The 16804-nt window shown below is 43.8% G+C and overlaps 1 protein-coding gene across 1 annotated transcript in view; it reads right to left on the bottom strand.

Annotated features, from left to right (window-relative positions):
- Positions 1-11902, bottom strand: part of CDKL5 (cyclin dependent kinase like 5) — a 233767-nt gene extending 221865 nt beyond the window's left edge. The window contains exon 1 of the mRNA XM_055269087.2: positions 11814-11902. The gene's annotated coding sequence lies outside the window, so the exon portion shown is untranslated. The remainder of the gene's footprint in view (positions 1-11813) is intronic.
- Positions 11903-16804: the final 4902 nt, after the last annotated feature.

The raw sequence follows: 16804 nt of genomic DNA, 5'->3' as shown, positions 1-16804 counted from the left end.
AAAGCAAATGTAATGAAACATTTCGTTAAAACATTAAATACTTTGAGCAGATTAAAGGTGTCTGGAGGGAAAAAAACAGCAAAGAATTTTAAGTTTAAATATGGAAGAGAGCTAAAGCTGTTAGAAAAAATATTCTAATTCAGTTATAAATAGAAATGACATTCCTATATAAGGTTAACAGAACAGTGAGGGATAAAAGAAAACGTACCTTTAGAAAATTAAAGGGAATTTCTACAAAAACAATGAAAGGAGTACCGCAGACGACAATCAATCAAGAAAGGAGTTACAAAAATTTTAATGAAACAAGGGAAGAATATTTTACCTTGCAGAGATTATGACCTTTCTGGTAAATTAGCAAGGTTCCATTGAACTAAAATTCTTGGGTTTTGTAGCATTTCATTTCATGTCACACCCCTGCTTAAAATCTTCAACCGTTTCCCAGGAGACTTAGGGCAAGTTCAAAAACCCAGCAAAATGGCCTACTAAGCCTTTTCAAGACCTGGCCCCTGTTGCCAACTTCTGCTTCAATGCCTGTTTCTCTATTTTCTGGTCGTTTTAGATTTCTTTCAGTTTTTTTTTTTTGTTTGTTTGTTTTTTTGTTTTTTTTTTTGGTCAAGAGTCTCGCTGTCACCCAGGCTGGAGTGCAGTGGCATAATCACGGCTCACTACAGCCTCCAGCTCCTGGGCTCAAGCAATCCTCCCAGCTTACTCTCTGGGAGTAGCTGGGACTACAGGCACATACCACCACACTTGGCTAATTTTGCGTTTTTGTGGAAATGGGGTTTTGCCATGTTGCCCAGGCTGGTCTCGAACCCCTGGGCTCAAGTGATCTGCCTGCCTCAGCCTCCCAAAGTGCTGGGACTACAGGCGTGAGCCACCACGCCCGGCCCTCTTTCAGTTCTTTAAAAGGTTCTGTTGTGCAAAAACCCCAGCTCTCTCACCTTGCCTCATCACATTTGCACCTTCTGTCTGGAAAACTTATTTCCCCAACTAGACCAGGTCCTTCTCATTCTTCGGGTCTCACTGAAATGTTACTTCCTCAGGGCCACCTTCCCACCTCTTCCCCCAAGGACAGACTCTCCAACCCTACTCTGTTACATACAGTTGACCCTTGAACAACACAGGTTTGAACTGCATGGATCCACTTATACCCAGATTTTTTTTCAATATAAATTACACTGAGTGTGCCTGCCTCTCCTACCTCCCCTTCCACCTTCTCCACCTCTTCCACCTCTGCCCCTGCTGAGACAGCAAGACAACCCCTCCTCTTCCTCCTCAGCCTACTCAATGTGAAGACGATGAGCACATTTATAATGATCCACTTCCTCTTAATGAATAGTAAGTATCTTTTCTCTTCCTATGATTTTAGTAACATTTTCTTCTCTGGCTTACTTTACTGTGGGAATATACTACATAATACATATAACATACAAAACAATGTGTTAATTGACTATTTATATTACCAGTAAAGCTTCCAGTCAACAGTAGGCCATTTTAGTAGTTAAGTTTTTGGGGGGTCAAAAATTATACTTGGATTTTTGACTGCATAAAGGTCAGCACCCCAACCCCTACGTTGTTCAAGGGTCAAGTACACTCCCATAGTGTTCTGTAGTTCTCCTCTGCCTCCATCTCAAGACTAAATTCTTTGGACGGGCTTGGTGGCTCACACCTGTAATCCTGGCACTTTGGGAGGCCAAGGTGGGTGGATCCCTTGAGGTCAGGAGTTCGAAATCAGCCTGGCCAACATAGTGAAACCCCGTCTCTACTGAAAATACAAAAATTAGCCAGGTGCGGAGGCACGACGCACCTGTAGTCCCAGCTACTTGGGAGGCTGAAGCACAAAAATCGCTTGAACCCAGGAGGTGGAGGTGGCAGTGAACCAAGATCACACCACTGCACTCCAGCCTGGGCGACAGAGTGAGATTCTGTCTCAAAAATTAATTAATTCTTTGAGGGAAGGGCCTACTTACATTTTATCACTCCATGCAGTCTCCAGCAAAGTCTGGCACACAGTACATACTCATTAAGTAATATTTGTTAAATGAATGAAGGACAGATCCTCAGGATGTAGGACAGATTATTTGAGAAATATATAATTGATAAAGTATAAAATAATTATTTGCACAAAATTAGCTTTTGTCTACCCCAACTATTTTCAGTAAGTACAATTAAAATCAAACTGTTTCTTTTCATTTGCATTGCTAAACTTGAATTTAGTAGTCATATCAGGAATAATGATTACTAGCAATTAAAGTTAATATATCCCATAAGCGGCTGACAAACCTTGGTGGCGTGTGTGTCTGAGGGTGTGGATAAATTCTAGGATATGTCACATCTGACCCAGCCTCTGATAATCTTTGAAGGATTCTACTCATCAGGAAATTAGTTTCTAAAATCAGCAATGTCAGGGTAATCAGGTAAATCCGGGTCAGTAAGTTGTTCTTCAACTATTACTTACCACCTTTTTTTAATCTGTCATATCTTCCTCATGAGACTGTATATGTTTACTTTAATTATCAAAATACAATCTCATACTTCCAAGAACCTAATCTTTAAACATAATACAAAATCTTTTTTTTTTTTTTTTTTGAGATAGAGTCTCACCCTGTGGCCCAGGCTGGAGTATAGTGGTGTGACCTTGGCTCACTGCAACCCCTGCCTCCCAGGTTCATGGGACTCTCCCGACTCAGCCTCCTGAGTAGCTGGGATTACAGGTGCGTGCCACCACGCCCAGCTAATTTTTGTATTTTTTGTAGAGACAGGGTTTCACCTTGTTGTCCAGGCTGGTCTGGAACTCCTGACCTCAAGGGATCCGCCCACCTCGGCCTCCCAAAGTGCTGGGATTACAGGCATGAGCCACCGTGCCTGACCCATAATACAAAATCTAAAACTGATATCTAAAATTGCAACTTACCTAAAATAACGTAAGGTAATCTTTTTAAACAATATATATTATTTATATATGTCTTGTTAATTTCCAGAAACCAAAGTGTTCTTACTATCAAAATCAAGTTACACTAGCACTTCATGTTACCTATGCCTATTTCGAACCAGTTATGATTGAACTGACAGTAAACTATTAATATCAGACCAGTGCCGTGTGTCTAACCTGTTTGCCATTAAAAATCCAGACACAACCAACCACACAAGGAGTTACTGATTTACCTGCCTGGTACATATAAGGATCACTTTCCATAGAGAAATGTTCACCTAAAAGCAAAGAAAATTAGATACATTTTCCAAAACACTTTACTTCTAACCAAACCATTACATTCCTCTCCTATATGTACCCAAAAAAATAACATCCCTACGCAGTGTCCATCTACACAAGCAATACACTGAGCAAAGGGGGAAACCTGCACAAGTGGGGATCAGCCTGTGCTGATGAGACTTCCCGTTCCCCCAAGCTGGCCTTACTCCCCAGCCCACCCTAGAAGGTAACTAAGAAGAAAATGATGCAGGCAGGAAAAGGCAGTTACAGTACCTTGCATGTTAAGCTGTTAGCAAATCCCATCACAATCCAGTCTGAAGTAGACAAAGTGTCTAAATATCTCAATTTGATGAAGCCTGCTCTATGACATGCGCATTAGGCATGGATCTGTCAAGGGAGATTAGAGGTCCAAACAACAAAATGCACAATGTCATTAGCTTAAAATCAAGAAAACCAATTGTTTCCCTCTGCTCTTACATTTGAAAGTAACTTTTTCTTGCACAATAATTACATTACTTTTACCTTCATTTATTTTCCCTGCATTCCCAACATATCACCAAGAATGTTGTATTTTATTTGCTCGTTTAAAAAAGATCAAATGAAAATAAAATTTAAGCCACAAACACAAGGTAATTTATATCATTTGCAGTTATGATCCTTTAAATTCTGCTACGTTATGCTTAGGCAAGAACTTTTGAAAATACAAAAAGCATTATGAAATGATACTGTGTGTGAAATTTTTTTTTTTTTTTTTTTTTTTTTAATTTAAACGGAGTCTCGCTCTTTTTGCCCAGGCTGGAGTGCAATTAGCGCAATCTCAGCTCACCACAACCTCCACCTCCCGGGTTCAAGCAATTCTCCTGCCTCAGGCTCCCAAGTAGCTGGGATTACAGACATGCGCCACCACACCTGGCTAATTTTATATTTTTAGTAGAGATGGTTTCTCCATGTTGGTCAGGCTGGTCTCGAACTCCTGACCTCAGGTGATCCACCTGCCTCGGCCTCCCAAAGTGCTAGGGATTACAGGCGTGAGCCACCATGCCTGGCCGAGAAGTGTATTTCTTTTCTTTTCTTTTTTGAGACACGGTTTCACTCCTGTTACCCAGGCTGGAGTGCAGTGATACAATCTTGGCTCACTGCAACCTCTGCCTCCCAGGCTCAAGCCATCCTCCCACCTCAGCCTCCCAGGAGGTTGGGCCTACAGGTGCACACCACTGCACTCAGCTGATTTTTGTATTTTTTGTAGAGACGGGGTTTCACCATGTTGGCCAGGCTGGTCTCAAACTCCTGACCTCAAATGATCCACCCGCCTTGGCCTCCCAAAGTGCTGGGATTACAGGCATGAGCCACCCACGCCTGGCCTCCAGAAGATATTTTTTAAGGACATCTTTTAGGCCAGGCACAGTGGTTTATGCCTGTAATCCCACCACTTTGGGAGGTCAAAGTAGGGGAATGGCTTGAGCCCAGGAGTTCAAGACCAGCCTGAGCAAAACTGTGAGAACCCATCTCTACAAAATACAAAAGAAATTAGCCAGGCATGGCAGCCTGCACCTGTAGTCCCAGCTACTCAGGAGGCTGAGGTGGGAGGATCACTTGAGCCTGGGGAGGTGGAGACTGCAGTGAGCCGTGATCACACCACTACACTCTAGCCTGAGTGAAAGAGTTGAGATCCTGTCTCAAAAAAAAAAAAAAAAAAAAAGACATCTTTTAAGATCTACATGATTTCATTTGTCAACGTCTGATGACAAAAAGATCTAGGTTGGCCAGGCACAGTAGCTTACACCTGTAATCCTAGCACTTTGGGAGGCCGAAGCTGGCAGATCGCTTGAGCCCAGGAGATCGAGACCAGCCTAGCCAACATGGTGAAATCCTGTCTCTACTAAAAATACAAAAATTAGCCAGGCGGGCCAGGCATGATGGCTCATGCCTATAATCCTAGCACTTTGGGAGGCCGAGGCAGGAAGATCACCTGATGTTAGGGGTTCAAGACCAGCCTGGCCAACATGGTGAAACCCTGTCTCTATTTTTTTTTTTTTTTTTTTTTTTTTTAGCCCTGTCTCTATTAAAAACACAAAAATTAGCCAGGCATGGTGGACATGCCTGTAATCCCAGCTACTCAGGAGGCTGAGGCAGGAGAATCACTTGAACCCAGGAGGCAGAGGTTGCAGTGAGCCGAGATCATACCACTGCACTCCAGCCTGGGTGACAGAGCAAGCCTGTCTCAAAAAAAAAAAAAAAAAAAAAAAAAAAAAAAGAAAGAAATTAGCCAGGCGCAGTGGCATGTGCCTGTAGTTCCAGCTACTCAAGAGGCTGAGGTGGGAGGATCGCTCGAGCCCAGGAAGTGGAAGTTGCAGTGAGGTGAGATCACACCACTGCACTCCAGCCTGGGCAACAGAGTCAGACCCTGTCTCAAAAAAAAGAAGAGAGGTCTAGGTGAAGCAGGTAAATAGGGTTAAAAAAATCTCATTGACAGGAGAGAATTTTGGGGGGTGATGGAAATGTTCTAAAACTGGATTGTAATGATAGTTACACCAACTCCATAAATTCACTTAAAAATAATTGAATCATACACTAAAAAGGTGACTTTTATGGTATGTAAAGTACACCTCCATTACGTTATAAAGAAATCAACAAAATTTTGTAATCCCAGCACTTTGGGAGGCCGAGGTGGGCAGATCACGAGGTCAGGAGATCGAGACCATCCTGGCTAACACGGTGAAACCCGTCTCTACTAAATATACAAAAAAAAAATTAGCCGGGCGTGGTGGTGGGCGCCTGTAGTCCCAGCTATTCAGGAGGCTGAGGCAGAATGGCGTGAACCCGGGAGGCAGAGCTTGCAGTGAGCCGAGACCGCGCCACTGCACTCCAGCCTGAGCAACAGAGTGAGATTCTGTCTCAAAAAAAAAAAAAAGAAAGAAAGAAATCAACAAAATTAACACACAGGTCCCATCTGTGTAGAAATATGGTCCTGCTTTGGCCAAGATATTTCTGGCCCTGAGGCCCTACAGTATTCATCAGCACTTTCTAACTTTAATAAGTAACAAAAGTGATTTTAATCAATTACAGAAAAAGATGTTAAGTCTTCTTTTTTCCTAACATGGACTTCTAAGTGTTCTTTTAGGGCACATAACTGTTTAGTTCTCTTAATGATGGGTCTTGTTTAAAAAAAAAAATCACGGCCAGGTGTGGTGGCTCATGCCTGTAGTCCCAACACTTTGGGAGGTCGAGGCAGGAGGATCACCTGAGGTCAGGAGATCGAGACCACTTGGCCAACGTGGTGAAACTCCATCTCTACTAAAAATGCAAAAAATTTAGCCAGGCGTGGTGGCAGGTGCCTGTAATTCCAGCTACTCAGGAAGCTAAGGCAAGAGAATCACTTGAACCCGGGAGGCGGAGGTTGTGGCGAGCCGAGATCCCATCACTGCACTCCAGCCTGGGCGACGGAGCAGGGGACTCATCTCAAAAAAAAAAAGAAAAAAAAATTAAAAATTTAAAGAAAATTTGTTTTAATCACAAGAAGCTTTAAATAGCAGAAAGTTCTACTTTCACGTAGAAAAATTTTCAGAGTCCAACCTCTGTATTAGCACACAACAATGGGTGGGCGCAGTGGCTCATGCCTGTAATCCTAGCACTTTGGGAGGCTGAAATGGGTGGACTATCTGAGCTCAGGAGTTCGAGACCAGCCTGGGCAACACAGTGAAACCCCGTCTCTACTAAAATACAAAAAAATTAGCTGGCATGGCGGCATGCACCTGTAATCCCAGCTACTTGGGAGGCTGAGACAGGAGAATCATTTGAACCCAGGAGACGGAGGTTGCAGTGAGCCGAGATCACGCCATTGCACTCCAGCCTAGGCAACAGAGCGAGACTCCATCTCAAAAATAACACACGCACACACAAAATAATAATAATATATCTCTATAGACTTTACCTCCAGATTTTATTTCACTGGTCATAATTACACAAGAGGTGCCCATCTGCAAATTATAATGGCTGCCATTTTACTTCAAGGGTATATCTAAGCCACAAAATTGAATTCAAGGAGTATCTTCGTAGCCTTTATTAGTGTAGCAAATTTAATCAAAGTCCATCAAAAGTTATAATGCAATATCCAGAAACATGAAATACCAAGCAGCTAATTAGAAACAACTACCTCATTTTTGGCATGATTATGTACAGCCTTCATTTATGAAGAAACAGAACCTCTGTTAGAAAAGTCTGACCCTCTGGTTAGAAAAGTCTGCACTTCCAGTTGTCCTATCCAGCAGTCCTGATGGATTTGAGTTCAGTCCCCCATGTGACTAAAGGTCCAGCAGCCTTGCCAATGTAGCCCATGAACTCCAAGAAGCATATGTATACCTTCAGTACCACCCCAGGCATGATATACAGTAGGAACTCAAAATACCCTTGGGGTGGGCCTGGCAGTGGCTCATGCCTGTAGTCTAAGCACTTTGGGAGGCCAAAGCGGGAGGATCTCTTGACACCAGGAGTTCAAGACCAGCCTGAGCAACATCATGAGACCCCCCCACCTCTATTAAAAATAAAGAAAAATTGGCCTGGTATGGGAGCACGTGCCTGTAGTCTCCAGCTACTAGGGAGGCTGAGGTGGGAGGATCGATTGAGTCTGCCAGGTTAAGGGTGCAGCAAGCTGTGATCACATCACTGCACTTCAGCCTGGGCAACAGAGTGAGACCCTGTGTCAAAAATAAATATGCTTGGGAAATCAGTTTCCTAAAGAGAAGCAGAAAGCATGGTTTTAAAGAGCACAGCTTCAAGTCAGACCAGTTTGGATAGCAATTTTGCTGCTTCTGACGACTAGCTGGGTAATCTGAGCAAAGTACTTTACTTCTCTGAGCCCATTTGACATGTATACAGGAGGTAAGAAGACCTGCTTCATAGAGCTGTTGTGAGAACACACATGTATTCATGCAAATAAATTATTTGCCACAGTGTCTGGCATTCAGTAAGGCTCAATAGATGGAGTATTATAATTATTACAGAGAAGACTGCCCAAAAGAGAGACCACACCCAAAACTTGACCCTGATTAGGATTATCTCAAACACCAATGTTTCTAAGAGCTTAATTCAAAGTATTGACAATCAATTTCAAATACCTGAATGGGCTAGTTCCTTTTAACCTAATAAATTTCTATTAATTCCCAAATCTGAAATATTTAAATGTTATCAGTTGAGTTATCACCCAAGCTCGTATCTCAGTGTGAAGAAATGTACAAACCTGAATGAGAAATGAGGCCAGATCTTTGATTAATTCAGTCATCCATGTACTGCTCTACACACATAAAAAAAATTCTAAAAACGATCAAAACCTAAAATCTGAACACTAAAATTGTACGTCACCAACAAAAGGTTTCTAACGTCGAGCTTGAGATTGAAAGCAAATTAGAAAAACCTCCAAACAGAAAGTTTAAATGTAGTCTTTTAATTGCATTATCGTCCTAAGTTGAAATGTAGTCCAACTGATGCCATGATCAGATGATAAAGAATCTGTGAGATTGTATCTCCTCCTTTATCAAGAAATTTGATGTTGCCAAATTATTTGATGTTGCAAAAAAAAAAACTTTAAAATCTAAAATTACCCAATTCTGAGTAAATAGCTTTTTCTACTTAGAAAGCAACTTAACACTTCAAATTGTGCTATTCTTGTACCAAAGTTAAGGGTTATCTAAAAGATTTCCCTCATGTTTTAGATCTATGCATGTGCAATAATTTATTCCTAAATGCCTCATATTATTTGACACCAATTTATTACATGAAAAAGTCATATCCCCACAGTAACTACCAAAAATCGGGTGCTGTGTTAGCATACCTTCTAATATCTAGAGGAAATAAAGATCACCACCAGTTATCAAAACGGAAGGGGAGAGAATGTGAATTTTAACAGACATGTTGAAGAAAACCTATTTTCCTTGCTCTCTTTACAAATTTCTTACAGCCAATTTCTCAGATAAAGCTAAATTTTCTTTTACAAAGTAAATTGAAATGAAAATCATAATGAAAGGTTAACTTTCTGCAAGAGAAGCCGCTGTCATTTCCAACAATGCAGCTATTGTTAAGAGTCTCTCACAGATTCCTGGACACAGTGGTGAAACAAGGCTAGGGGTGATACTTAAAGGAATTTCTCCACCTGTCTTTCAGTTTGTAATGTAACAATACTGTACCTTCAAAGTAGAAACACCATGTAAAATCTGGTTCCCATTAACTGAAACTGCCTTAACCCCAAGCAGCATATTTGCAACCGAATACAACTGATTCGCAATCAGTCAACCTTCTATTACCCATCTATGCGAGACGGCCCTGCAATTTCTTTCAATGGGAGCCTTTCCTTTTAAAACCCCAGGGGACACAATAGATGCCACACTCTGATTTAAATAATTCCAAGAAAATTACGGTATAAACAAAGGCAGACTTAGGGAACTTGCATAAGTAAAAATCAAAAACCTGAGAAAACGGGGTAAAAAAATACCAATCACAAACCCCTAAATCATGAATAAATTTTAAGACTGAGCCAGGAAAAAAGGAATACTCTCTGGACAAAGAATTCTATTTCAAATTTTTTAAAAAATATATCAGATTTTGATTTTAAAAAATTTAGGCTTAGGAAATATGCTAAACAACAAAACTGGAACACTCAACTGTTTGATATGTATACATCTAGCAAATTAATCGCTGCATTGACTATGTTAAAAAGGCAAGACAATTCAAAAAGATTTGATACCTTCTCCAATTGAGGAACCCCCAACTACTCTAAAATGGCAGATTATTTAACACTCTTGGAATGGTTAACTTTATTTAGTATGCCTCTTTTGGAGTTCTATTATTTAATACAGCCAAACGTAATTTTTCCCTAATTAGGTTTCCTTGTACTTGTGAAATGCTCAGCATACAGTGCTGGCAGCATCAGCTCTACAGCTTCTCTCTTCTGGCTCCTTCCCCCCTCACCCACCCTCACCCCCCACCCCCGCCCCGAAAAAAAGATTTCCTTCCCAAATGTTCTCTTCTCTGCATTTGTCAACAGAAACACCTACTGGTGGTGTCAAACTGCTAAGACTGCTGCAGGCTTCCTTATTCCTGGTTTCAGTGTCAACGCCAAAAATTCTCAATCCTAAAATAGTACTTTTAACAAAAAGAAATTAAAAGTCTTGCTAGGTACTCAACCTATCATATTCTCGAAAAGCAGCACACCTTTTTAAAAAATCTATTATTAATGGACCCTAATTGGATTGTTAATCATAAGATCATACTATCCCCTTCAACACTAAGATACAGGAACAAGTAAATATAGCCTCTTTACATTTTGTGAATAAAACATTTTAAAACACTTGAAGGACATAAAAACAAATTTACATCTAAGTGTCACTCACATGTAATTCCGAATAGCCTCGGTGAATATGTCTTTTTTGTAACCCTACAGCAAGAAAGAAACAAGCTGGAAATGTTCCAGCAGATGTTACCTCAAACGATAATCCTGTTCTATACACATCTCTGTCTCCTGTTTCAGACAAACGCTCTCAGACAAATTAATTTGTGTAATCTTTTACATTAACTATATAACCATTACGTTCAAACCTAATTCAGATGCACAGAAAGAAATCATTCGGTGTCAACAATACTTTCTAAAATCAGCTTAAATTCCAGCCAATTAAAATAGATTGTGCTAACAGAATACTGATCTGCAACTACTTAAATATCACAGCACCCGTCTAATCTCACTGTAGAGATACTAAGGTCAGGCTTTTCTTATTCAGGCATCTGTTCTTTAACACTCAAGTGAAGCGAAAAACAAAACCCTCAAGGAAGATCTGCCTTTACACTGAAATATGCTCAGGTTATTTTTTTCCCCAACGTGGGCACAAAACGTGTCAATGCAAGGAGGACCTGTTCGTTCTGGGAGACGGTTCCAAATCCCAGAATCCGATTTCTATGAGGGTCCAGAGGGTATGAAGGTCTGAGAAGGGGCCATTCTTCTTCCCCGCACTATGCCAGCCGTGAACTTCACAGCATCGCCTGAAACTTGCTCGGGGGAGGTTGCGGAGCCGCGGGGCCGGCGGCGGGTCGCTAGCCCACCCTCGCGGGCAGCCAAGGTCAGAAGGGCTAGGGCCGCGACTGACGACCCCTGGCGAGTCTCGGACTCCCTCCGAACTCGGGCAGGGGGCTCGAGCGCGCAGGCCCCTCCTCGGCGCCGGCGGGAAGGGGCTTACCTCGCCGCAAGCCCCGGGGAGCTCGTGCCGCGGGAGCGGCGGGGCGGGGACGCCGCAGACCCGCCGCTGAGGGGAGCCCCGCGGGGCGGGCTCGACCCACCGCCCCTCTTTCACACCCTTTCGCCTCCCCACACCCCAAAAGACAGCCCCAGCCCCTCGGGGGAAGCCCTTCCAGAGGCGCAGGGGAGCGCTGAGGAGGGGCTACTCCGGGCTGGGACGTCCTCACCGCGTCGCCCCGTTCCGGGGGGACCGGCGCCGCCGCCCCTTCCCTCGTCCGCCCGGGGGGACCGGGTGGGTCCCCACTCTCAGGAGAAGCTGGGTGGACGCGGGGCCGATGTAAGGGTAAGAAGGCTTGGCGGGCGGGTGGCGGCGCGGCTACTCACCCCGCCGAGTCCCCCACTTCTAGCAGGGGACCCCACAGCTCCTGAAGACGCCGTCGCCGCTTTACCTTCCCCAGCGGCAGAGACAACTAATCGAAACCTCCGGCCCCGCCCTCTAGCAGAAGCGAACGCGCAGCCTATTTTGCTAACTGCCCCGCCCCAACCGGCCAGTTCGGACCAATGGGAAAGCGCCTCAAGTTTTGTCTGATCCCGCCTTTACCCCGCCCCGTTCTTGTAGGAGCCAATGAGGAGGAAGCGCTTGTCCTGGGGTACGGGCTCGCGCCGCTCGTGCTCGAGTCTCCGAAGCCGAAGAACGCTGGTTCCTTATACAAGCTCGCCTGCGCGCTCACGCGCGCGCCGCGACTCTTGGCACGCCAGGTTTGGTTGCCCCGCCAAGCCCTAGCAACCTGGGCTGGAGAGGCTGAGAGGGGCGGGGCCCGAGCCTGGAGCCGACGCCGGGGGGAGAGCGGGGAAGCAGGGAGAGGGTCGACGGTGGTGGGGTGGGGAGATCGTGACTGAGAAAGGGGTGGCTGCGGGGGTAGGGGGTGGCGAGGAGGCCCCGGAATCCGCCTGTCACTGCGGAAAAAAGAGGGAATCCTGCCTGCAGCGCAGCTATCCTGCCCTCCCTCCGGAGGGACCCGTGCCGGGGGCTGGGGTGGGGGAAGTCGGGGAAGAGGGGGGAGAACACACTCGGGGCGGGAGCTGAGAAATACAGGTTGGAGGATGGTTTATCTCTGTTGTTGGTAAAAATGATATCGAAGTCCATTGCTGCTGCTGCCTAACTGTTGCCGCTGCGTGTGCACGCACACACGCACATATGCACACCCACAACACACACTCACACGTACACTCATCCAGCAGCTTGCGGTCCCTTGGGTGAGTTAGGCGCAAAGACCTAGCAGCTTGAGGATTCCTTACACAGCAGCTGGGCGCGTGCAAAGAGCTGTTGCAGCAGTAGCAGCAGCAGCAGCAGCAACGACCCACACCTCCGCTTCGGTCCGATGCTCTGCCACACAAGATCCTCCAGCTGGCTTGAAAGCAATGAAGTCATCGCCCAACCAGTAGAAATGTAAAGATCTTAATACCCACCATGGATCGGGTTTTCAAGGAGGATGAAGAGGTGATGAAATTGAAGGAGATAACATTTCCAATGCTACTTTTAGAAAATAGAGAAAAATAATTTTTTTAAAAAAGACGTTGGGGACAAATCTATGGAAAGCTGCATAATAATTTTCACTTTAACAAGCAAAGGAGAAAAATAGGGTCTCTTCTGGTTAGGAAAAGCACGAAAAATAGGCAGTGTATGAGGTCATAGCAGCCACCAAATTAGAAAGATGCAGTAGAAATTTTGGATAAAATCCATTTAATCTATTCCTGTAGTGAATCTGGTAACAATATGTAGCAGCATGCTCAGTTTGGCCACTTGATACCAAGCCAATAGGATTTTCTTTTTCATAACGGTGAATATTTGATGAGGAAATGAAAGTGGAAGCATATTAGAAAATTTTACAGGTAGGAGCAATGAGTTAGCAATGAGGGAAAATGGAGTCAGAGGCAACAACAGAGGGCTTCACAGAGTCTCCTGCCTCCTCCAGATGCAAAGTAACAGTGCTGTGACCTCCAGCTTCACCCGCGTGGATCCAGAACTCCTGGGGCAATCACTCCATTTTCATCCCTGCATATCAGAGCCTTTGTACTAGGAATTTCAGCAGCATTACCTTTGACTCAAATGAATAATTTTTTTAAATTTTCTTTAGACCTGGTGAACTGGAAGTAACAAATTAATTATCCGTACAGATTCAGAAGATGGAGAAAAACCAATAACTGAACATCTGTTAATATAGGTCCAATTTAGTATTAAGTAGTAATATTAGATGCCTTATAATGTGCCATCCCATATATACAAATACGACCTTCTGCTTAGGGACATTTGCTTTGATCTGGTTTTGAGTAGTGGTAAAGGATTTCTTGCAGTCACATGCAGTTTAGTTAATTCCTCTTTTGGTCAAACACTAACCTTTCTAGAAAGTTAGAAAAAGTTTAAAAAGTACCATGCGCTGGGAGCGGTGGCTCACGCCTGTAATCCCAGCACTTTGGGAGGCCGAGGCGGGTGGATCACCTGAGGTCAGAAGTTCGAGACCAGCCTGGCCAGCATGGTGAAACCCCATCTCTACTAAAAATACAAAAAAATTAGCCGGGAGTGGTGGCGTGCACCTATAGTCCCACCTACTCGGGAGGCTGAGGCAGGAGAATCGTTTGAACCCGGGAGGTCAAGGTTGCAGTGAACTGAGATGGTACCACTGCAGTCCAGCCTGGGCTAGAGTAAGACTCTGTCTCCAAAAAAAAAAAGTACCATGCTGCCATTTAACTGAGTTCTTATGTAGGAAGGACACTAATACTAGCCAGTGAATGGATACCTGCTATGTGCCAAGAACTTCACGTAGATTTAGGGTTGCCAGATAAAATACAAGATGCCCCGTTAAATTTGAATTTCAGATAAACAACGAATAATTTTTAGTATAAATGTGTATTTTTATCCTGGATATATGTGGAACAAGGCTAGAAAACTAAATAAGGTTCTAACCATTGCCAAAAAAATTACGAAATGCCCTTCTAGGTCTAGACCTTGTAATGCAATCAGGATCTGGGAGAAAAGCTTAAGAACCAAATTAATGTATAAATTTGTAGTGTTTGTAGAAAAAGGTGAGCATACTTAGACTAAAACATTATTTGCTGTTTATCTCAAATTCAATTTTAACTGAGCATCTTTGATTTTTATTTGCTAAATCTGACACATTATCTCTAATCCTCTCAATTCTCTGCGAAATTCTCACCATTTTCCAGATGAAGAAACAGCTTCAGAACTTCCCCAGCATCGATTTGCCTTTTTGCCCTTCTAATAGAACCCCAACCCTGTTCAGGCATCCACCCCCTCCACACTACCCAGAGTCTCAGTCAATCAATGTATGGCCTAATTACACTGAACGAAAGAACTTAACATCTGATGGTTTGAAAGAGGTTTTCCCTGTCTACCCTGCTAGATGAACAAGGAAGCAAGTACCCTTGTTGCCACTGACAGTCATTTCGTGACTAAGAGGAAAACCAGCCTTAGGTCAAAGCCTACACGCTAAATAAGGCAGAATCGAAAAATAGAAAAAAAAAATTTTAACTGGGTTCTTGATGACGTCACTGAGTTGTTTAATTAAACAAATTCTGCCCTTTCCTTGCATTTCAGACAGTTTGAGTCAGACTTTCTATTAGATGCCACAGACGCATCCCACTACAGATGTCAGAACCCATGAGTGCTACTCATTTTGGGTCTCAATAATCAATAAACAAATGGTAATCAAGATGTAAGACATTTTTGGCCGAGCACAGTGGCTCACGCCTGTAATCCCAGCATTTTGGGAGGCCAAGGCAGGCGGATCATCTGACGTCAGGAGTTTGAGACCAGCCTGACCAATATGATGAAACCCTGTCTCTACTAAAATTACAAAAATTAGCCGGGCATGGTGGCATGTGCCTGTAATCCCAGCTACTTGGGAGGCAGAGACAGGAGAATCGCTTGAACCCGGGAGGCGGAGGTTGCAGTGAGCCGAGATTTCGCCATTGCACTCCAGCCTGGGCAACAAGAACGAAACTCCGTCTCAAAAAAAAAAAAAAAAAAAGTAAGACATTTTTATCCTTGATCTATGTGGGACAAGTCTAGAAGACTAAACAAGCATTCTATTCATTGTCAAAAAAACATTTATGAAGTATCCATCTGGGCCTAGACCTCATAATGCAATCAGGATCTGGTAGAAAAGCTTAAGAATCCAATCAACACATAATTTTTTTTTTTTTTTTTTTGAGACAGGGTCTTGCTCTGTCACCCAGGCTGAAGCGCAGTGGCATGATCTTGGCTTACTACAACCTCTGCCTCCTGGGTTCAAGTGATTCTTTTGCCTCAGCCTCCCTAGTAGCTGGGACTACAGGCGCACGCCACCATGCTCTGCTAATTTCTGTATTTTTAATAGAGATGGGGTTTCACCATGTTGGCCAGGCTGGTTTCGAACTCAAGTGATCCGCCTGCCTCAGCCTCCCAAAGTGCTGGGATTACAGGCGTGAGCCGTGGTGCCTGGCTTAGCGCATAAATTTATAGTGTTTGCAGGAAGAGGTGAGCATTAGTTATTCCTTGGCACTGCTCAGAGCTTAAATCAAACCGTCAGATCTTACATGTTTTCATTTAAAGTTTATACCATTAGGAAATTTTCATTTTGGAAATTTGAATCCAATTCCTCATTTGAAACAAAGCCTCTATCTTTGTCCTCCAGGCACTGAGTTTAGCCAGGAGCAGTGTGGAAAGAACAGAAATGTCAGCCTTAATACTTTAACCAATTTTCTTCTGTACCTTGAGCAAACCTTAAATTGCAATCATGTCTTTTAAGACTCGGGCGTCGGATGGCCTGGGCTCAAATGCTAGCTCTAGTTATGTCCTTGGGCAAATTGCTCAACTTCTCTATGCCTCAGTTTCCTCCTCTGTAAAAATGGAGATGAAGCCGGGCGCGATGACTCATGCCTGTCATCCCAGCACTTTGAGAGGCCAAGGTGGGTGGATCACTTGAGGTCTGGAGTTCGAGACCAGCCTGGCCAACACAGCGAAACCCCATCTCTACTAAAAATACAAAAATTAGCTGGGCGTGGTGGTGAGTGTCTGTAATCCCAACTACTTGGGAGGCTAAGGCAGGAGAATTGCTTGAACCCGGGAGGCAGAGATTGCAGGGAGCCTGAGATTGTACCACTGCACTCCAGCCTGGGCAAAAGAGTGAGACTGCGTCTCAAAAAAAAATTGGAGATGATGAAGATGATAATAGTGCTTACTTCATAGGTTTAGGTGAGTTACTATTTGTGAAATACTTAGAAGAGTATCTTGGCCGGGCGCGGTGGCTCACGCTTGTAATCCCAGCACTTTGGGAGGCTGAGGCGGGCGGATCAGGAGGTCAGGAGATCGAGAC

The sequence above is a fragment of the Symphalangus syndactylus genome, chromosome X, assembly GCF_028878055.3.
Source record: "Symphalangus syndactylus isolate Jambi chromosome X, NHGRI_mSymSyn1-v2.1_pri, whole genome shotgun sequence".
Taxonomy (NCBI): Eukaryota; Metazoa; Chordata; class Mammalia; order Primates; family Hylobatidae; genus Symphalangus; species Symphalangus syndactylus.
Note: the sequence above shows the minus strand (reverse complement) of the source record. Positions and strands in the feature narration are given on the sequence as shown.